The sequence below is a fragment of the Sander vitreus genome, chromosome 4 (genome assembly GCF_031162955.1).
Source record: "Sander vitreus isolate 19-12246 chromosome 4, sanVit1, whole genome shotgun sequence".
Lineage (NCBI taxonomy): Eukaryota > Metazoa > Chordata > Actinopteri > Perciformes > Percidae > Sander > Sander vitreus.
In genome coordinates, this window is record NC_135858.1 from 29,805,878 (window position 1) to 29,828,775 (window position 22,898).

A 22,898-nucleotide genomic window follows, 5' to 3' on the forward strand; every position below is an offset into this window, starting at 1 on the left:
GGAGAGCCCAGTGCCGATGTGACAGTATGTCATATAAAATGTTAATAAGTGCAGTCTCAGTACTGTGGTTTGGTCGAAAATCAGACTGAAGTGGATTAACAAAGTTGTTTTGTATCATAAAAGCATGGATTTGTTGAAAAACAACCCTTTCAATAATTTCCCCCCAAAACAGAAGGTTTATTATAGGCCTATAGTTTGTAATTGCTGTAGCATCCACTTAACCTTTTTTAAAAGGTTTTATTCCTGCAGTTTTGAAGGCCTGGGAAAACTGACCTGACTGAAGAAAGTTATTTTCTATCTGCAAGACATCTAGAGCTATGCAATTAAAAACATTTATGGAAAAATGTGTAGTATCAAGGCAGCAGGTAATGTATTTTAACTGTAAAACTGTTTCTGTCAAAGCTGTGAGATCTAGGAGGCTAAAATGTGCTAGATTAACTGGAATAGAGGGAGGCACAAGTGACATCGCTTTGCTTGAGCTAGAGCCAAATACGGCTTGTCTTACACTTTAATAGTTTATCTGTAAAAAAATAAAAAATAAAAAAAAGCTGCAAAGTCATTGCATGGCTTTTTGCAGAGTAGAGCAGGAGGGACTGATGCTGTGGGACAACGTGTGGGTTTTTATTGATAATCTGTGAGAAAAATGATTGCCTTGCATGTTTTAGTTCCTGGTTATAGATGTGAAGACTTTCTTTGTTAATGTCATAATGAATCTGGAATTTGGTTTTTCGCCATCTACCGCCTGTCTGCATACTCTTTTTTTTATTTATTTTTTTAGCTGTAATTAGTGTGGTCCTAATTGGGGTGATGGGATCAATAACCGTCATAACGTTGGAACAAAAAATAATTTACAAGGTCATCGACAGAAGATAGAGTCAAGGGTGGTGATGGTGTAAAAACTTGAGTAAATAATGCACAGGTGTTATCAATAATATAGCACTTTTTGATCACCCTTAGTTTACCTTTGATAAGATTAGCAGGGGTGGCCATTATAAACAAAACACAATAATGATCAGAAAGCGCAAAATCAGTTACCACAACCTCAAACCTTTGGAAATAATTACATCTAATTCATGTCCCTTGTTGCGTGCTGAGAGAGCCCAAAATTATCCAGAATGTTCAAAATTTCTTTAGCACAGACATCTTTAAGATTGTCAACATGAATGTTAAAATCACCCACTAAAACAACACAGTCAAAATCAATGTTTGACATCATAGAACTTAGCATTGTATTTTTGGGGGGCTGTAGATGGTTATAAATGTTGCTCGACAAGAGGAATTTAACTAAAGAGCAACGTACTCAAAAGAATCAAACTTTCCATAAGATGTTTTTTGGCATAAATAATATAAATGAATAAAGTGACTGTACCGTTGCTGTGCAACATGCGTACAAATGCTTATTCTTAATTTGGAGACATTCCTATCATTCATGCTGCTGTGTGATGGCTACTGGTATTTAATAATAAATAGAAACGTCTTTGCATGTTAGCAATTCGTTTGACGAAGAATAACTCCTGTTTAACCAATCTTACCCCAGCTCTGCAATACTGTTGTCTGTTCCCTGCCCTGTATGCACACACATCTTAATACTGTATCACTGCAGAATTTCTGTGAGATGAAAACTATATTCTAAACAATGGGACCCCCTGATGGCTTCACTCGAGCCATCTGTATCCCGTTTTTCACGTTGAAGACATATAGGCTAAGCATACAATTAATCACCATGCTGCAGGGATCCTATCACATTAAGTTCACCGTCAGAGTGCATGAAAAACACATTAACAAGTCATAAAATGAGATGATAGTCTTCAAATGATCTCTCAAGCAAGGGCGACTTGTATGCCCTCAATCATTACTTACATTCTTTTGTCTTTGTGAGATTTGAAAAATGCTGTGTACTTTTTGTAATTAAAAATTTAGACCAGAGGCTATGTTCTGATGGCTGAACCTCAGATTCAAGAGGAATCATGTGGATTTTCTCTTTGTAGGAGGCAGTGGACCAGATTTAACCCCCAAAAAAGGCTCTTTCATTACAGATCGAAAAGGTCATCATCAATAAACTGGAGCCTACAACAAACCAACTAACAAACAATAATTAACAACTTTAAATAATTTAACTATTGTAGAGGAACATTTATTAAATGTTAAAAACAAATTGTGGGTAATAACTTGTTTTAGTTGCCCTCGTTATATATTTTTTTTCAAGGTCAAAGGTCAAATAGACATTTTCAAATTCAATAATAAATTGTGGGCTACAACAGAAAACAGCAGAATAACTAACAAATATAGATAATTACATTTTAGTAGAAGAAAACTAATTATGCATACACACACACACACAATACGTTTTGTGACTGCGCTCTCCCACTGCTCGCTCCTGGTTGTATAGACAGTTCCGTCCGACCATGTTTGAGCCAACACTACAGAATATACATATTTGTATATTAAGTTTAGCTTGTGCAGTAAGCTAACGTTAACTAGAAACTGCTACATGGGTCGAATTAGAAGAATGTGTTTTGTGGTTCTACTGCTATTCTGTGGAAGATGCTGCAGGTGTATGGGCTACAAAGAGAGCTGTTGGAACGGTTTCCAGCTGTGTGATGATACAACGTGGTAATCATTAAACTTTAGAGATTTTTTTTTAACCTTTGGACGGAGCCAGGCTACCTGTTTCCTCCTGCTTCGCGTCTTTAAACTAGGCCAGCCATGTCCTGACTCAAGCTCTGTACTTAATGTACAGACATGAGATTTATATTAATCTTCATTTCATTTCCCAAGGTATTGAACTATTTTTTGTAAAGACTGAATGATACATATTTGAGAAATTGGCGCATTTTAAAGTGGCATCATTTTACAAAACAATTCACGTTAATATTGTTATGCATTAATTAATACATTAAGCACTCCAGCCTCCAATGTAATGCAGTTAAAAAAGTCACAATAAATGACTGGAAGAAGTATAGATGTTTTCTAGAGAGTAGGGATCTGCTCTCTCTCTTTCTCTGCACAACAACTTATCGACACTTTGGAGTAAGAATATAGTCATTAGGCTGCACGCACAATTGGCTCATAGCTCAATAGCAGCAATGCGGCAAAGAACATGAAACAGATTTGTGTTGAACATCTCAGAGGGAGAAAAGACAGGGAATCTATAATAAGGAAAGTTTAGGAATCAATGAGTAAAACAAACTACTGAGGCTTATAGTGGCTATTCATTAATCCAACTGTGATTTTCACATAAGGAACTGAGTAAATGCTCATTTCCTTCTTCGTGTTTTAGCAGCAGCACATACTGGAAAGTACAAAAAAGGCTCCTGACACAACATGGCATAAGACAGCACTTATCGTCCTTAACGTATCTAGGTTTCGACACAGGGTCATGCAAGACTGGACATAATAGGTAAATATGCAGCAGACATCTATACCCTGTAATATAATGTTGTCTTGCGTTTTAGTGTACTACAAAAAATACAATAAAAGAATAAAAAAAAAAGTAAAACTTGTCTACAGTGTCTGAATGATGGTTAAACTCCTTATATTACATTGTGCTATTTTAGGGCTTTTTAGCCCAGGTGCCAAAAGCATCACTGTATCCAGATGTATGGGAAGAGTCATTTAGACATTTACAGATCATTAACCCATCGTGAAATGCCGTATGAATAACCGCAACATTGCAAGCCATTATCATACATCAGCCACTGCACACAGCATGGAATATAGCTGCTGCAGAGGGGAGAGCCTGGGAACATCTCCATTTATACCTACAGAAGCTTGAAATCAGTGGACAAAGGTTTTGTAGAAGGATGGTGTATTCTGTAGACTTCATGCTAGTTATATTATACTTGCCTGAAAAATGACTCTGGCCCTGAGAGAGTTCCACAAAGAGTCCATGCAGCATGGTTTGGGATTCTGCTGGGAGCACTAAATCCCCAGAGGCACTCAGAGGCATTAGCATTCATGATTTAAATAATAACTGCATTAGACAGACAAGGCTGAGGATTGAGTAGGAGACCAGTAGGTAGTCTAGGCAGTGCAGGGAGTCATAGCAATAACAATTAATTCTTTAAATGTTGGAGAACATGTTAAAAACAACACCACGGACCATGATCCCTTCTTTAAAGGAGAATGAGTTTAATGGACACTACTGTAGCTGTAATAATGGATATAATGGCTGTAACTCATCATTTGTATTATCTTATAATACATCTGAGGGCTATGTGCTGTAAAGCCTGTAACGTGGATGTAACGTTAATGTCACGTTGGGTTATTTAGTTTATCATTCAAGTAACTTGGTGTTTACTTGTTCTTTTAACGCCTCATGTAGCCCACTCTGATTTTGTATCGAACTTAGGTCATGTTAGTGGTTGAACAGGTTTTTGTAATAGACAAACGTCCAGTGTAAATTATTATTGATTAATCAATTGATTGTAAAGGCAGCCAACTATCGAGTGAAGAAATTGCTCAAGATGTGCATCTCTAATATCGACATACAGAGAGAATCTTTCAAGGATTTTGGAAGTAACTCAGGTCTGACAGGAATCAAAGCTGTTTTGGTGGAATGTTGTACCGTTTGTGCCCGTTCTTTCAGCTTTGGTCCCACATTCTGGATTTAACCTAGCAGGCTCCTATGGCAAACGCCAACAAATTAATCATGTTAGATAGCACTGCAAAATTAAGTATACTAATAAAGGGGACATATTTTCCAAATGTTTTGTCATATATACAATGTTACAATGTCGGATTTTCATGTAAAACGTTTAAATAATGAGGTCAAAGCATTTTAGAGAAATCCCTGTAAGCTAAAACGTTCCTATTTCAAACTGTTCCGAACGCTCAAACAGTTTTTTCAACTCTAAGCCAGACTTCTGTGATTGGATATCTGCTCCAGGCGGGAACTACTGAACTGTGAAGTTTTTAAGCTACTGCGGTGTTAACATTGTCGCATGCAGCTACATGCTACGGCATGTCATCTTGGCTGCCAGTGTGGCTAAATTCTCCCCATCTCCGGGTCACTTTACTCCTGAAACATTTCTGGTTATGGAGTATTTGGTTAAAAAGCCTTTATCTCCTATATATTTTTTGATTGTAGAAAGTACTGCTATATTCCATCAGTTTCCACTGCTAACTATAGTAGCTATATGCTAACAGCAATAAGAGTCGTCATCTTCGCTGCCAATTTGTTAAATTCTCCCCAATTTTGGGTTGCGTTACTGCTGAAACATGTCCAATTGGGTAGTGTTTGGTTCAGAAGCCTTTATCTTTGAATTTTGACGGAATAACATGCTGCATTGTTCCATAATCTAACATTAACCTACTGTTAAATATTAACTAGCTGCATGCTAACGTAAGGTGACCAGATTTCTGAGACAAAATCCGGGGACATTTTCAGCTCAGAAGCGTAAATACCTCCAAAACAGGTAATATTTTTATCTTTGTAATCTTAAAATGGGGACACTGCCCCGGGGGCGTCACTACGACCTAGAGCTGCACTGGGGCTAGGGGGGGTCCATGGGCATTGATTATTCTTATCTATGGATGGAAATATTTGTGCTGTAGCCTGAACTATTTTGCACTTCAGAATTATAACCATGCACACACAGGTGGAATAGTTTTTTCTTCATATTTTTGCATTAATGTCACTAGGAAGCATACCATTAGAAATATATATTCATATATGTAAGTGAGATTGTCTGTAAAATTACAAAAGTTACGGGAAAACGCATCAAAATAGATTTATAACAAATTAAACAAGTGTTCTTACAACACATTTATTTAAACTGACATATTGTCATATTGAACTGGTACATCATGAAAAAATAAATAAGGACCATGTCTACAGAACAGGACATGTTTTACTGGTTGTACAGTATAAAATATATAAATAAGGACCATGTCTACAGAACAGGACATGTTTTACTGGTTGTACAGTATAAAAAAATAAATAAACAGGACACAACTTTTCTTTCAACATTGTCTTAGCGCTTCTCTGATTCGTTCCGTTTTGTTGTCTATTTCTTCAGTTACACTGTCACTCTGTCAAAATATGCACACAAGTGGTACGGAGCGTACCCTACGGAGCATAGGGTTTGTCACATAGTGGACCCGTTTCACTGACATGCACCAACATGTGCAAGTGGCACGGTAACTAGCCAATGAAACATGATCATTATAGCGTTTCAAGCTCTGAATCAAACACAACTAAGCCACACAGCCAACGGACGGGACGCAGCGCTCCACAAAATAAACAAAATATTGTACTTATAATACTTATTCTGACACTTTCGACGTAATACTGCGCAATGTGATATTGCGATACTGATATTGTGTCGAAGTATCTTCCACCCCTAGTCATAGAAGAAACTATCAAGACTCAAGTCAATAACATGCACATTGAATATATTCTGACAGATGTAACCTAATCTGTGTATTTTTTAGAGGAGTGTATCTTTCTAAGGATTTGTTTGATTTTGGCCAGCTTCTCCATAAAGTCCTGGCATGGAAGGTGGAAATTGGTCTTCACTGGGAGCAGGGCCTCCATGGTACAGACTGTGAAGCGATTTCTCTCTGCAGTCCACAAATTGTTCATCAGAGAGAAAACCCTCTCAACGGGAGCATTGCTCCCTGGTAAACAGATTACCACAGATGCCAATTTAGCTGGTTGGTGTGTGGAATTTCAGTGAGTTCGAAATGGCTTATTACTGTTCCCCATCTCTGAGTGAGAGGTGTCTCATCTCCCTTCCATTCCTCCAGTATCTCCCCCTGAAGGAACTCCTGGAGACCAGACACCTCATCAAAAAGATCTTCATCAATTGCCACATTGGGGCATTTCCTTTGGATGGTGGCTACTGATTTTTCGATTTCCAATCTCTGAGGCTGCTTTTTCAGAAGTAGGCAGTTCAAGTCTTGGAGGTCGTCCACATGCTTTCCCCATGCATTCAAGTACTTCACCGCAGTGTCAAAGAAACACTTTGAATTCCCCAGAAAGGTCTCTTTTGTAATAGCACAATTTTCCTCTAGGTTTCACAGAAGACCTCTGACCATCACTGGCAGGGAGTTGTCATCACGCCTTGCATTGAGTTTGGTTTGGAAATTTCTGAGAATGGCAGCAGACTCAACTGCACAGTGGTCCTGGCCTTCAAGCATTTTTATGGCCTCATGGAAAATAACCAGGTTACCGTGGACAAAGGCCAGCCACAGCTCGGTCAAGGGATCGTCAAACAGCCTGCGGACAACAACAGGACTTTTGTCTTCGGAGAGGAAAAATGACTTGGGCATACATTTGTAGGACTCTCTCCAAGGCTGGGAGCATCGACAGCCAGCGGACATTGCTGTGTCCCAAAATGTTGTGGTACTCTTGACCCACAGAATCGCAAAAGATCTTCAGTCTCTCCACACAGACTGTAAAAATGTGGAAATAGCCAAAGACCTTGGTGAGGAGATGTTCCACGTCTAGAGGAACCATGTCCAATGTAGTTCGTGCTGTGTTATGAATGATGTGTGCCAGGCATCCAAGGCCAATCACCTCTCTCTGAAGGGAATCTTTGAACTTGGTGTGGACGTTCACCCTTTCTGCCCTGTTAATACCTCCAAAGTTTGTGTTTGTGTTATCAGCAGAGAAGACCACAACTTTGTCCTCTAGGCCATGTCTCCGGACAGCCACAATAATCTCCTCTGCAATCTCTTCTGCAGTTTCTCCTTTGATTTCAACAAAATCCAAAAGTTTTGTTTCAACGCAAGCACTGCCATCATACAACTTGCAGTACCTGACAAGTATTGGCAGCAGTTTTACATGGCCATGGTTTGAGGCATCAACGGACAAAGACACAAAGTTAGCCTGGTCAAGATCGTGGGTTAGCAGTGTCATGGCCCAGGGTACAAATACATTTGTCACTATGGCATCACACTACGTTCTTGCACATGAAAACTTTGGCTCATAGAGCTTCCGTTTCAGTGCTGCTGTGCAGTCCATCGATCTGAAACTGTAATTGTGTCTGATGGTATGGTAAAAACACACCCTCCTGTACAGCCAACTTGTACTCTGTTTGAGAGGGCTCTACTGTCTTGAAGAAAATTGTTAATGTAGGTACCCCTGCAAGGGCAATAATGGCAGCTTTATGCTTTTTTGTCTGTTGGTGTTCTACCACAGACGTTCTTCCTCCACTACCCACAGTAAAATAGAGGAATTGCAGAGCGTACAGAAAGCTATTGCCTCATCATGACCTGGCCGTATAAATGGAAATTCTTTCAATATATTGTCATTAACCTGACATTTTCTTTTCTTGGAGAGAGACATTATTGTGTCTTGTCTTTCTAGCTTTCCTCACTGTATGCACTCACAATATTTTAACTTTTTGTTGTCCTCTGTTTACTTGTATTCCTTTTCTTTTGTGCCATCACTCTTCTCTCCTTTAGTTTCTCACTCTCTTCTCACTGCCCTTTCTTGCTCTTATCTATTTCACTTGTCTTCCTGTCCAGACTTCCACCTGTCCTTCCTTTCCACTCTCCCTACAAGGACCAAAGCAGAACAATCTGACTGACTAACTAATTACTGTTAGTCCTCAATTATAGCTAAATAAATGACATGTTAAGTATGTTAATTATGTTAAACAATGACATGTGTGGTTCTGCAAAGAAATAAATAACATTGTAAAGACTACCATACACAATGCATAGGAATTAAATATAGCAAATAACAATAAACACACTATTAATTGCATTATCTTAATGCAGTGTAACTACTTCAGCATGTAAATAATGCACCTAAAATACAAACGTGAGCGTTCAACAATCGCTATCATATCGAATGAAAAGTACAATACAACACGTACAATTAAGTTAGCGGGTGAAGAATACAAACAACGAAAATCCCCAGTTAATTTAAATTTGCAAGAACTATAGACTAATACAATAACAGCCTTAAATGAACTGACAACATAAGTTATACGACTTACAGTTCTCAAGGACGCACACCCTCCGGACAGCGAGTCTTTTTCCTTTTTCTCACATTTTTCTCCATGTGGCGCCCGTGCCCGCTCGCGGTGTTAAGCCACGCTATTCCCCCGACATGCGCTCTTAACAATCACTGGCGGCCTTTTGTACACACAGTGAAAATCATGGACATTTCCGGGGACAGCTCCAGCCAGGGACAGGTCACCGAAACCGGGGACTGTCCCCGGAAACGTCTAGTCACCCTATGATAATGCCACATAGCTGCAGCTAATCTGGGCGGCCAATGTGGCTTATTTTTCCCTAACTTCGGGTCACTTCACTGCTGGGACATGTCCGGTTGTGAACTATTTGGTTTAGAAGCCTTTATTGGTGTTTTTCAAGGTACAAAGTCCTGCTATATACTCCATTGCAGTTGCTCCAGCTGACACTAGTAAAACAGCAGCTAGGCTGCAGGGCCAAACGCAGATTTCAGGAAACACTCTGGCCAATCAGAGCAGAATGGGCTTTGTCAGGAGGGGGGCTTAAAGAGACAGGTGCTCCAACAGAGCATCCCATACAGAGGGTGAATACAGGTGCAGCAGCCCTGGGCAGTACGAGAAAAATAAACATTAAAGTATGTAAACATGCTCTAGTACAAACACAAAATACAATTATTAACCTGAAAATGCTACATAATGCTCTTTAAATGGACAAAGAACATTGTCAAAACATATATTTGGGTAAACTCCAGAATAAGTGCTGCTCCCCTAGGGTACATGATGTTCAGCACATAGAAGAGGCTGGACATATAGCTGACAGCAACATGAGGACAGCTGATGATGTCTTTTACTGCGACGTCGTCCACTGACATCGTGTCTTTTTTCATCTGCAAAACATGTAAATAATGACAATAAGACTTTTCAATCAATTACACAAATACACCCTCCAATATTTACAAGTAGACATGGACATCCTTACCCATAACTGTGATACACAGTGATTGGCATCTCTGCTCTGAGAGGTATAGACAGAATGACCAGAGGGTAAATAAACTCTCACATAGGGATTGCTAGATGTTGGGCTGAATCACAATATACTAAATTAGGCTATGTTTAGACTAGTGCTGTCAGTTAAACGTGTTATTAACGCCGTTAACGCAAACCCATTTTAAAGGCGTACATTTTTTTATCGCAAGATTAACGTTCTTTATGGCATAGCAAACTTTGGAGTTTTTTTCACATACTGGTGCAACAACTAGTGACGTTAGAAAAACTACAACACCACACCGGATCTAGGTAGACTGGAAACAGAACAACAGGCACGCCGCACACACTTGTTTGGGCTTGCGATGGATGGATGCCAATAAGATTCTGAATGGAAAGTTGACAAGACCAAAGTGATCTGTGTGTTTCGTCGTTGTGAACTGAGCTATCATCGCAGCACGTCCAGTCTGAAATACCACTTGATGGCCAAGCACACAGCTGATGCGAATTCTACCCCCCCTCGTCAAAGCCAGGCGACAAAAGCATAAAGCAAGCTGATCCACTTTTCCATGTTGATAAGAGCATTAAAATGAGAAAAAAATAATTGGACAAAAAGAAATCTAGGGACATTTAGAATAGATAAAAATTATTAATTAATTGCAATTAATTGCGAGTTAACTATGACATTAATGCAATTAATCGCGATTAAATATTTTAATCGTTTGACAGCACTAGTTTAGATGGAAACGATCTGAAGAGAAAACGCAAAAGTGGCGTTGCGTTCTCACTTTTTATTCCGCGTTTAGACGAGCGTTTTGGGGGGGAAATCTGCGGCACACACACACGCAGCACACACTTTCACTTTTTTTGCGTTTTTAAGCCCCAAAAATGCCATCGCTGTCTAAACGAAAGGCACATCTTATGAATATGTGTATTAATAACTTTACCAAATTGACAAACAATAAAAACGGGGCACCACCCTGGAATCAGGGACCAATAACTGAGCTGTGAAACTCTGTCTCATAGGTGGTGTTTCCTTTAAAATACAGATCTTAATTAATTTGATTAATCATCTGGTAGCTTTGAAGGAAGTTCAACCAGCTGTTATTACCACAAATACACAAAATAATCACAAACGACTGCTATTTAAAGTATAATAGAATTGATTGAACTTCTAAATTATTAATTGTCAATCAATAAACCTATAGGCTATACTTATTACAAACTACAACAAAAGCAAAACAAACAGACATGTTGCAGACATGTCTCTGTGTGTGCGTGTTTGTGCGTGTGAGTGTGTAAGGAGGAGGGGGGAGGTGACGAGCCTGCGGGGTAGCTAAGCCACGCGATATCAAGAGGCGGACTGCGAGATCCAAGATGGCGGATCGTGGGGCTGGTTGCAGCTCCACGATGCTATGGGCTAGCTGTTTAGCTGTTTAAAACATGTGTTACAGACAAAGAGCACACCACGGAGCGCACTTGTGAAGCTGTGTTACGCTCTCAGGTGACTATGTCGGCTGGCAAGGCCAGCTGTTCAAAATGACGCGCGTGTGTAAGTGTGTGTGTGTGTGTGTGTGTGTGTGTGTGTAGGTGACTGTCGTAGCTAGCAAGACCAGCTGTTCACACCACGTGTGTGTGCGTGTGTGTGTGTGTGTGTTAGGTTTGTGTGTAAAAGAGGAAAGGAAAGCACATTTTAGAGAAAGAAAAGACACGTCCCAAATCAGATTAATAACCAAACGTGCACCAGTAACGCTTATTAATCAAATCAGATTAATGTCATAGCAGGGTTGCAGCATTAGCATTACTGACATTAATAAACACACACCTATTTATCTGCCCAGAAACCTTGAGCCTTGTTACTTTTGTGCAGTCCGTTCGTTTTTTGTCCATAGATTCTCCGGTAGAACAGAACGAAATCCGGCTGCTCGTCAGTGAGAACGGAAAAAGCTTGTACCTCGTCACAGGCAGTGAGAACAAGTTCAGTCGACTTGAGACAAAAAGCGGTGTCGTGTTGTCCGACTTCCTATCTCCAGAAGTGAAGCACTGATGCACAAAGCCCCAGACAATAGCTCACTTTTCTGGATAATGAAGCTATTTAAAGCACAGACGTCTGGTGTGCATCCTTGTTGCAGCGTTAGCTGCAGCGGAAGACAGGGAGGGGAGAGTGAGGTGAAGTTTTATATTCCGGCCACCGGACATGGATTCACGCTGCGTTTGGGTTCCACTTAGCCAATGGGAATTCCGAGTTCTTTAGAAGGTGTGAACTACAACGTCTGTAGTTTTTAGACCTCGACGGTTTGAAACCCCCTTACCTCGTGGAGTTCTCATAGCGATGTGAACTTTCCGGCTGTAGCTTTTCCCTGAAGGCCTCCTCTTTGTCTCAGGCTCTTTGTCTCTGAGCACATGTTGGCCACATGCGTTTCTTTGTTTAAGATCAGTTTAATTCCCCTTTATTTGGTCCCAACACTCATTGGCAACAACACCTCTGCAAGGTACTCCATTAGGCTCTGGACGAGTTTTAATGGGTCTGTAGTAACTCCTGTGATTCCCTTGCTCACAAAAAACTGTGATGTTCTTGCCCTTCTCCTCAATTTGGTTCACCAATTTGGTTTGGACAGGAAATCACATCAGTTTCTCTGTGTGGTCGAGCAGATGGGTGGTTTCAAAGAGGTAAAGCCATTCTTCCTTGACTTTGATGAAATTGTCTCTGTTAGAGATGCGCTGGGCATGGTATGTTTCAGACATCAATCTTTTAATGTCAGTCTGAGGTACTGACATTTTTTAGAGGCATCTTGCAGTATTTTACTCATGATTGTCAAAGTCATTCAGTGACTCGAGTTGCCACTGACTACAACCATAACGGTCAGACGATTTGCATTTCTTCTTTGGCCTCCCTTCATGGGATGTGCTGAAGGAAAATTGTCATTCTGACATACTGAAAACACAAAATCTTCTGCCGTCATCTTGTCGGTCAACTGTCCTTACTCTCGACGTGACTCTTGCTACTCTGTGCTGCGCCTTTGTTGCTGTTGCATGCTACAAAGCAGACACTTTCAGTTCATTAGAATGTCTGTCGTCCGACTAAGTATTGATTATTTGCTTTGTATTTTTGTACAAATTATTGAGAAAAAAATGTATGGATGCTGATATGGCAAAATTAACAAAATAGGTTTTACACCGACTACCGAATACAGTCTGTGTAAGTCTTTTGCACAGTGCGCACTGGCAACATACGGCTCAAGTTAAACCTGAAGTTACCTCGCTAACCCCCCAATCCTAGTACAGGCCTCTGGACAATTCCTCTAAAATAGGCTTGTACCTCTTTTCTTTTAATCTATGTTCAAATTTCATTCAGTGCATGGGAAAAATCTAAAGACACTTGTCATTTGTTATCACTCTGAAAGATTTGATTTGTGTATGTTCAAATGAAGGGAAAAGCACCTAAGGTATACGGGTTGCAAAGCTATTTAATTTAATTGTAAAATAGAAAATCATCCTTAAACAAGATTAAGTGCTCTGTGGTTAACAAGTGTCTGTATATGTGCAGTGAGAGTAACATCCTCATTATCATGAATAATCGGGTCAGTGTCTTGACAGAACAAAATAATACAACACCTTGGAAAAGGGCGATAAAAATGAAGAACAGCCTGCAGGAATGACTGGCCATTAGTGAGGAACCATGGTCACTCAGAGTGGGAGATACGAGAATGATTTACAGCGGCTCTGCAGGTTAGTTAAAGCTACAGCTCATGTTAAGTATAATTCCTGCTCCGGGGGAAAAAAAATAACTGCTGGGGTGTTACACATCATTTGCAGACTGGGTTATGTAGATCGAAAAAAGGAAACACATCTTAAATTGAATGCAGTCAGAATTGAAAAAAAAGTAGAAGTTACAGGAAGTCGTTAATAGACACTAACATCTAGGTTAGTGGCGGGGCATCAACATTCATGTGTGGGCAGAAAGAGAAAGTGAAAGTGTAAATTGAAACATCAGCTCTTGTAAAAGAGCAGAAAAGCAATTTCATTGTCTGGCCATCTGTAAATTAAAATAAGGAATTTACTTTGTGCACAGTGACCCTTTAGTCGCTTTGGGAAAAGGTTGGACCAAACACAATCAGAAGAGACATGAAAGTGATCAGACTGCTGCCTGGTACTGACAGATGAAAGATGGCTTTCTCTGATTACTCTTATTCCCTTTAGGGGTGTTTGCAAATAGATTAAATGTAATCGTTAGCCTAATATTATGTTATGCTTTTGGTTGTATTATTTAGTTTGAAAACGTTTCCTAAAACTTGCAACAACATTTTGTCAAAGTGGTATCTTTAACTCCCATCTTATCATACTGGTACCCACCAAAATAACTATTTAATAAATGATCTTTATTCTGAGAACATAGCAATTGTGGTATAGTAAAGAACAAACCTGATTGAGGGCATTGTGGTTCCCGATGTTTCTCACTGTTCACTTGGTTTGTGACCACTGGATTGGTGAGAGATCTCTTCCTGCTTGTTGTCTTTTTTCTTTGAGGAAAGGCAGGGTTTCTCTTGGCAATGGCAGCCTATATGCAGAGTTTGAGATCAAATGTAACAAGTAAAACAAAGTCTTACATTACATCAATAAAACAGCAATAGAAATATAATTGTATTACAGACTTGGGCATTTACTTATCACGAAAAGCCTGACCTTGGCCTTGTGTAGGTGAGCAGAGCTAATTAATGCTGCCATGTGGAGCCTGGCTTCATTTGGATCATCTAAGACCCTCTTATCAGAATTGAGTAACATGGCATATAAAATACAAACAATACAGAAAATAATGAGAGAGTGCAAGTATTTGGAAAAAGAACTGCAGAGAGTGTGGGGGTGTGTGTGTGTGTACACAAATATGTGATTTTGTTTTAGGGGTGAACTGTCCATTTAAGAGGCTTTACCTTAGTGTAGTGTTAGGGACAAGGGGGTAAGCTTCTCCTCACAGCGCGTAACTCCTATGACTCCATTTTGATGCTAAGAAGCACTCACCCCCCGTTAGCATTCCATTGACTGCCATTCATTTTGACGTCACTTTGACAGCGAATAACTTTACATCTGAAACGTTTAAAGACTTTATTTGTCCATTTTTTATTTTCAAAGAAACACAACAATGTATAAAAGGCTCCATTACCTTGTACCTCACGTTATGGCTCCGACGTTTTTGTAAAAATAGGCTAACAATTGTGTCATAACCACGGGACTTACTGTCGCATAGTAGAGGAATTACCGTATAGTACAGGAGAAGCTCACAGGCAGTTTTGACTTACATTAGCTGTTTAAGTTTAATTACTAATGTTAACTAGCATTTTAGTTAGCAATTATCCTGTGTCCATGTTATCTCCTTACATATACCTACGGTCTCTGTCTTTGCAAGATTGGGAATGATTGAGATTTCTCTTGGCACAGACACCAGAAGACTTACAACTTTCAGACAGGTTGCTCACGTCACATTTACGTCATCTCTCTCAGTTGGAGGCTGCGCAGTAACGCTCAGCGCTCACAGGAAAAGTGCTTCTAATGGCCTTCACTGGTCTCCGTCCAGAGCAACGGGATCTGTTGGTCCATTCTATATACAGTCTATGGTTAGGGACTGAGTGTGGTACACAGCTTATGAGAAACTGAAAGTAAACGTCCTATGCCATGCCTGAGTAGAATTCAACCTGCCACCCACCACCTCTGCACACATTTCTTCTTACTCTTCCTTCTATGGTCTTCCTCTGATGCCTTTGCAAAGAAACATGATCTAAGTCCTGTTTTTTTTTCTTCCCGTTACGATCTTTGACATCATCCATCATTATAAAGTTCATTATCAAGATGTTTTCCTAGCCTGTCATTAGTCTTGGCTAACATGAGGTGATTGATGTGGCCTGCCGCTGATGAAACTACTGCTTGATTCCTGTCATTAATCTAGATTGTACGTGGTGTCATCCTTCGGCCTCTTTCTTCTACAACAGTGCTATGAGGAGCTCCACAAAGGCAGGGTATGAAAGTGGCAGTCACAAGAAATGAAGACAAATAATATTTGAATATGTAAAACAGCTTTGCCACAAGTCCTCTTGATGCCAGTCAGAATGAATCATACTATGTGTATACTATAACTGTATTCCAAAAAGAAACTGAAAAGCATTGAGTTGGTAAGCCTTAGGCTTAGTAGTAGAGTAGAGTTTAGTAATGTCACTCTGTCTCAACTGAGATGGATGTTTTGTGCATTTGATTTGGCTGGTAATGAACTGTGAAGGTGTCTGCGAGACAAAAAATCCATTGTTTAAAGGAGGGTTCCTGATCTACAATGCAAATTCCAAAGTTGACCAATTTCAAGTATAGCTCGTAGGAGGTATTAATCACAGTTGGCTCCCAGGAGCATTAATTCTTGTCTCATTTTCCACCCATAAAGCACGTCAGACAAAGAAGAAACAGTCTATGGTTGGAGATTAAATCTGCCACCCACTGGTTTTATGCATCTTGGAGAGAATAAACCTCCTTGCTCAAGATAACTAGACTCGCTTGCAGTTTGTCATTTCCTACCTACACAATGAAATACTAATTCCACTGCAGCGGACCATCCATCTCACCAGAAATTCCTCTCATGCTGAAAAATGCAATTTCCTGCACACAGTGCTCTACTCTGCACCAGTTGTCGATACAATTACATGTTTGCTATAAAGGGCAAGTCACCATTAAATCCTGAGCATTCATTTACAACACAAAGCTTCCTTTATAGATGAACAAACTGATTCTTACACACCGGGATCTCTGTCCTCTTTTGGTATCTCTGTCCTCCGCAAAGAACTGTCAGTACCACATATTGCTGGCCAGGGGCGGAGCTAGACTCTCAGCACAGAGGGGGCGGGCCCTTCTGATAAAGTCATTTTAATATTCACAACTGTAAAATAGCTTTTATATCCTATCCATGAACACAAACGTTACGTTATTGTAACTCCAGATTCTATGAGTATAGGCGTAGCCCTCTAAGCCACGCTATGGGTTTATCCCTTCGCGCATGAGCAGTCGTGAACGGCTTCGGCTTCAACGACGTCCGCAAATACTGTATATAAACAGAGCGGACCCGTTGCTCTGCTCCCAACATAAGCTTTTTCTTTAGCTAATGTAACTGGAGCAGGTGGCCCGGATCTTAGAGGGCTGCGCCTATACTCATAGAATCTGGAGTTACAATAATGTAACTATCGTTCTATTTCGTATAGGCTTCACCCTCTAAGCCACGCTATGGGTTAGGGCGAAGCTGATATAGTCAATGCCACCTGCGACCCAGAGCCCACAAGTGGAACATAGACAAAACTTTTTTCCCCTCACTGTCTCTCTCTCTCTCTCTGCACTGACAGGAGACTGTATCAGATAAGCCGTTATCTAGGTAACGAAGCCTGCCATGGTAATGATTTGGCCTAGCTGGCTGTAAGGCCCAAGCCGAGAGTGCAAGCATGCATGATTGGTGAGGGTAATACATGATTGATAATTATGGGACGCCCAAGTTCCTCCCAGCCACCCAGAGTAGGGGGGGGGAGGACCCCAGGCAGTACACATGCAGCGACACATATCATGATTGTTGGGGTGCATGGTAGTGAGAGAGGATGTATGATAGTGACAAAAATATATACATATGTACATAATATATATATGTACATAATATATATATATATAGGCTACACATATATGTGGGACGCCGCTCTCTTCCCGGCACCCGGCAGCAGACAGAACACACACACGACGGTGCATCATTCGTCATTGAGTGAGGATAGGACCAAGTGAGTCAGAGAGGGCTCGGACATATCCTGCAAATAGAAACGGATGAAATGGCACGGGGATACACAAGAGGCCGCTGCGCAGATGTCAGCTACTGACATGCCTCTGAACAGAGCTGTTGATGCCGATAGTGCCCTTGTAGAATGTGCCCAGATGCCCTGGGGGGGCTCCGCCCCCTCCGTGTTATAGACCTGGGTGATAGCCTCGCACAGCCAGTGAGACAGACGCTGTTTTGACAGGGCCGCTCCTTGGGAGTGTTCCCTATAGTAAACAAACAGCTGCCGTGTCCGCCTTATGTCCGCCGTGCGCAAAACGTACTGTGATAACGCATGCACCGGGCACAGTTGGTGGGAAACCTCCTCCGCGTCGTTGTTATGAGGCGGGGGGAAAAAACCCTGGAGGGAAAAAACCCTGGAGGGAAAAAACCCTTGACCGAAAGGAATTTGTTAAAATTTTCGGTGTGAAAGAAGGGTTAGGCTATAGGGTGGCTGCGCTCCCGTCCCCTCTAATGGAGAGACAGGACGGCGAAACTGACACGCGCATAAGTCGCTCACTCGCTTGGCTGACATCAGGGCAAGGAGAAGCGCCGTTTTTAGAGACAGCAACCTGAGAGGGGCTTGTGCCAAGGCTCGAAAGGAGGCTTCCCCACAGCTCGAAGCAGATCACATTGGGGTTTGAGAGAGTTTCTGTCGTCTGACCCTTTTCAAAAAACGCTTTACTAGGGGGTGCGCAAAAGCCGTTCTCTCTCCATAGCCTTCGTGGCAGGATGAAATGGCCGCTGCGTAGGCTTTGACTGTGGACAGAGCCAAGTCGTTATCTACCAATGTTTGGAGATAAGTCACGAGAGGCAGGGGACATGATATAGGGTCTGTTTCCCTCTCCGTGCACCAGCGCTGGAAAGCGGACCAACGCGCCGCGTAACACGCTGTTGTAGAGGGTGCTCTCGCGCTCTGAATAGTGCGCACCACGGCAGGAGGTAAGGCTATCCTCTGCAAGCGTTCCTGCTCATCAGCGAGCCCCACAGTCGCTGGGCTATCACCGAGGGTGGGATATCACGCCGTCCAGCTGTGACAGGGCATCCTCGTGCCACGGCAATTGCCAGGGGGGACCCGCCAGCAGCTGGACCAGCGTCGGGAACCAGGATGCGCTCGTGCGCTCCAGTGCTACCAGGATGACCAACAGATTCTCCTCCTGGATGCGTTCCAGGAGACGAGGGATCAGAGGGACCGGGGGAAAAACGTATAGGAGGGTTCTGGGCCAGGGATGGTGGGAGAAGGCGTCCACGCTGAGGGGTGGATTATCCTGTGTGCTCAAGGAAAACCACAGAGCGCACTGCGTGTTTTCTCATGAGGCGAACAGATCCACAGCCGCTTCCCCGAACCTGCTCCACAGCTTCTGAACGATAGTTGGATTCAATTACCGCTCGTTTTGAGAGGGCCCTCCCCTCGACATTAGGTCTGCCGCCCGGTTTAGTATCCCGGAGATGTAAACAGCCTTGAGGGACAGCAGATGACTGTGTGCCCACAGCAGAACCCTCCTATACGTCTTTTGACAGCAGTTCCCGTAGTTCTGACGTCATGGCGTCCGATTCATGACACAGTTGTCTCCAACACGCCCGCAAAGCGAGGCGGGGGGGAGGCGAACTGGAGTGTGTAGCCCCGCGATATCAGTTTTGACATCCACGAGATGTGTGTCAGCCTGATCCATGCCGCACTGTGCTCTGAGAGCGAGCGCGCGCATGTCTGTGTGTTGTTCACAGACATAGCTAGCAAGAAGCACAGAGCCTGTCCCGCGGTTGGGCGAGACATGAGTAGATTGTGTCCCCCAGCCCATGGTAGGGCCCTGTCGAAAGGGTGGCGGGTCATCGTCGTCCTCATCCCGCTGGCATAGCCGGGAGGGGGGGAGGATAACTGAGCGGCGCTAATTGTAGCGGGAGGGCGTTTGCTCCCGCTGTCTGCATAGTGAGAGAGCGGTGGAGTTCCGCGAGCAGTGGTGACCTGGTGTGTGCTTGTGTGGGGAACATCTGTCATAAAATCAGCATAATGTTCAGTGGGAACAAAGGCTGCTCGGTTGAAGGGAAACTGCTCTTTAGGAAGACTGAAGTGGCCCTTAAAAGGGCCGTTGTGTTTCCAGTTTTCAACGTGGAGAGACAGACATTCCCCGCGCCCCGTCATTGCCACTGTCGCCGCTGCTTGCTGGGTGGCTCCGGGGGCGGGTTTGACCAGGTAGGAGCCGCCTTCATGGTCCTTCGGCCCCGTGAAACCTGCCAGTCAGGGGCCGGCTGCCGCTGTGGGGGGGCAGGTGGAGGAGCGGAGGTCGAAGCCTGGGAGGGTGCAGCCGCAGCGGAGGCTGTGGGGCGTTTCCTCTTATGGCGGTTGGTGGAGCGGTGGCGCTGCTGTTGGGGAGCCGCTTTCCAGGAGCCAAGCCGCCGTAGCCGCGGACATAGTTGAAGCCTGAGTGGTACGCAAAGGCAGGAAAGAAAATCTTGTAAACCCATAGCGTGGCTTAGAGGGCGAAGCCTATACGAAATAGAACAAAGAAAGAACAGCAAGCAGCACTCTACGTGCATCAGTAGCCTGGCTGTTCACGCCAGAAGACCCGTTTCTGCTCCTCTACTCTTTTCTAATCACACGTAGCTTATGCTGATGGCTTATTTGCTGATTGTCTTGACATTTGATTGACATAGACTAGACTATAGCCTGCACCTCTGTCTTCCTGCTTGTGTGTGTGTTCATTTCTCTCCGTTTAGACACAACAAATATGTGAAATAAGTACAGAAGGAGCATAAAAGCTTTTTTCTACTCACCATCTTGGCAAGGACTTAAACGTGCATCTTTTAACCCCACCCATGATCTTTTCCTAACCCTAACTTCAAGCTGCCTACACATGATCTGCCCTGTGCTGGCTGGGCCATGGTTTTCCTACGGGGAGAGCAGTGGAGACAACTCGTAGGAAGCGCTACCCTTGCTGTCGTGCAGCGCTCAGAATTGCCACCCAGTGCTGCTTGAATTATTTCAACTTTGACCTCGTTGCCGCTGACCTTACAAGGCGCAACCAATTCCAGAGGCAATGATTATGTATACTTGTACAAATTGAAAAAAGCATGCCATGTGTAATGACGCACAATGGCTGTTTTTGGCTGGTTGGAAGACGTGGCAAATTGACACAGACGGCAAGAAGACTTGCTGGCAAACAAGGACGAGTGGCTTATATGCCGGTTCCGACTGCCTCAAGCTGTCCTGTTGGATCTCTGTGCTGTTTTGGGCCCAGCGTTACAGAGAAGCACTCTGAGAAACCACACATTGCCTGTCCCACTTCAAGAGGGGTCAGCTCCGACGTCCAGTAGCAAAAACACTTTCTCTGTGTAGCTCTAGGCGTTTTTTTGCATCAACTTTAATATCGGACCATTTCTATTATATTAACTTGGGCCACGGTCCGACCTCTGAGGCTGTGGCATTAACTGCGTCTGCAACATATTCTCACTCTACAGCTTTTTTGGCTTAAGTAATGCCCACACTGTGCCTTCCAAACATGTTTTCCTCTTTTCCGCCTCTCAAACAAGAACTACAACTTCACATTGAGTAAAAGTCCTTTGCTTTGTTTTCCTCTGTGAACATGATGTCGGTATGGATGAATATTTATTTGGGGCGTTTCACTGACTATTTAAGGGCAGTTATGGGCGGCACATTTACCGGCGTAGGACGTGCGTGTGCACGGTTTCATAAATCTGAATATTTCGGTGCGTACGCAACGTATATTTCGTTCGTATGCCACTACTGATGCAAATTCGCCCTGCACAGTTTTATAAATGCACCCTACCTCGTGGTTATACCTCGGATCATGTGTAGCTGGCTTAATGGTTGAAAAAGTGACGCCAATAGGTCCTGACCAAGTGTCAGTATTTGACAAGTTGGGAGCGAGAATAGGCTCGTTCAAGATGAACCAGGCCTGTGATGAATCTATGACCGACGATCGCCGCCCAATGCATACCAGTTAGATTTGTGTCCGACTTGATCCCAACTTGCTCTGACGTCATGCACACGTGGGCAATGATAACCTCGATAACGAGATCAAGGCAGCCGCAGTTTTTAGAGAAAGGCGCTGCAGTTGCTTTCAACCGACTGCTGGACCCAGGGCATGATGGGAAATGCCTGGCTCTCAGCTGATTGGTTCAAAATTGACTCAACACAACAACTCAACAGTAGCGCGAAGCAAACAACAAGTAAACTTGCTGACTGTTTTGTCTGGACAGACGAGGAGGTGGAGTTATTGCTCCAAACAATGCACACACACGGCACACACAGACACACACGGCACACACACGCGGCACACAAACACGGCACACATACATACATGTGGCGCACATACACGGCACACATACACGCACGCACGCACACATACATACATGCAGCGCACATAGACAGCACACACGCGGCACACACACACACACACACAGCGTTTTTACTCTTTAGACGGGTAGAGTGTTTTTAAGATTTCCACTCTGGAGGGTGGTTTCACTATTTTTGCGTTTTTCAGCCCCAAAAACGCCATCGCCGTCAAAACAAAAGGCACATCTGATAAAATATTTTGTCATTTTCAGGGCCTTAATACGTTCAGATTACAGATCTCTGATCTCTCTCATCTACAGTCTACTGTATATTTACATCAACAGATCACATGTAGAGCATTTTAACAGCTACTCTGTCATAATCAAAACAGTTAGAGACGGCGTAGAAAGTGATATATGGGTCTGATAACATTTTAATAAATCAGAATCAAACCTAACAGGATGTGAGTGTTTCTGTGACTTCCTGTTCGGACTGAAGGCTGCTGGAAACGGCTGGAAACGGTTCGGCTTTTTGTCACCGCCCCTGGCTGCTGCCTTAGGTGTTGCAAGACTAATGTGTTGGGTATGCAGCAGACTGCTGCAAAATAGGCAACTCAAACATTTGGAAACAACTTGACAGCATAAAACACATTTTCAACTCAATCACCTACCTAAAAGTCACATTGTTAATGTTTGGATTTGGTGTGTGTGTGTGTGTGTGTGTGTGTGTGTGTGTGTGTCGGAAAGGTTTGTCAGATGTTGTTGGGTGACCATACAGATGCAAGAAAATTTTCTGTGTAAAGAGACAATAAAGTTTTATTTTATCTCTCTTATCCTCTCAGCCAGTCTGGACTGCAGCAGACGGCCTTCAACAA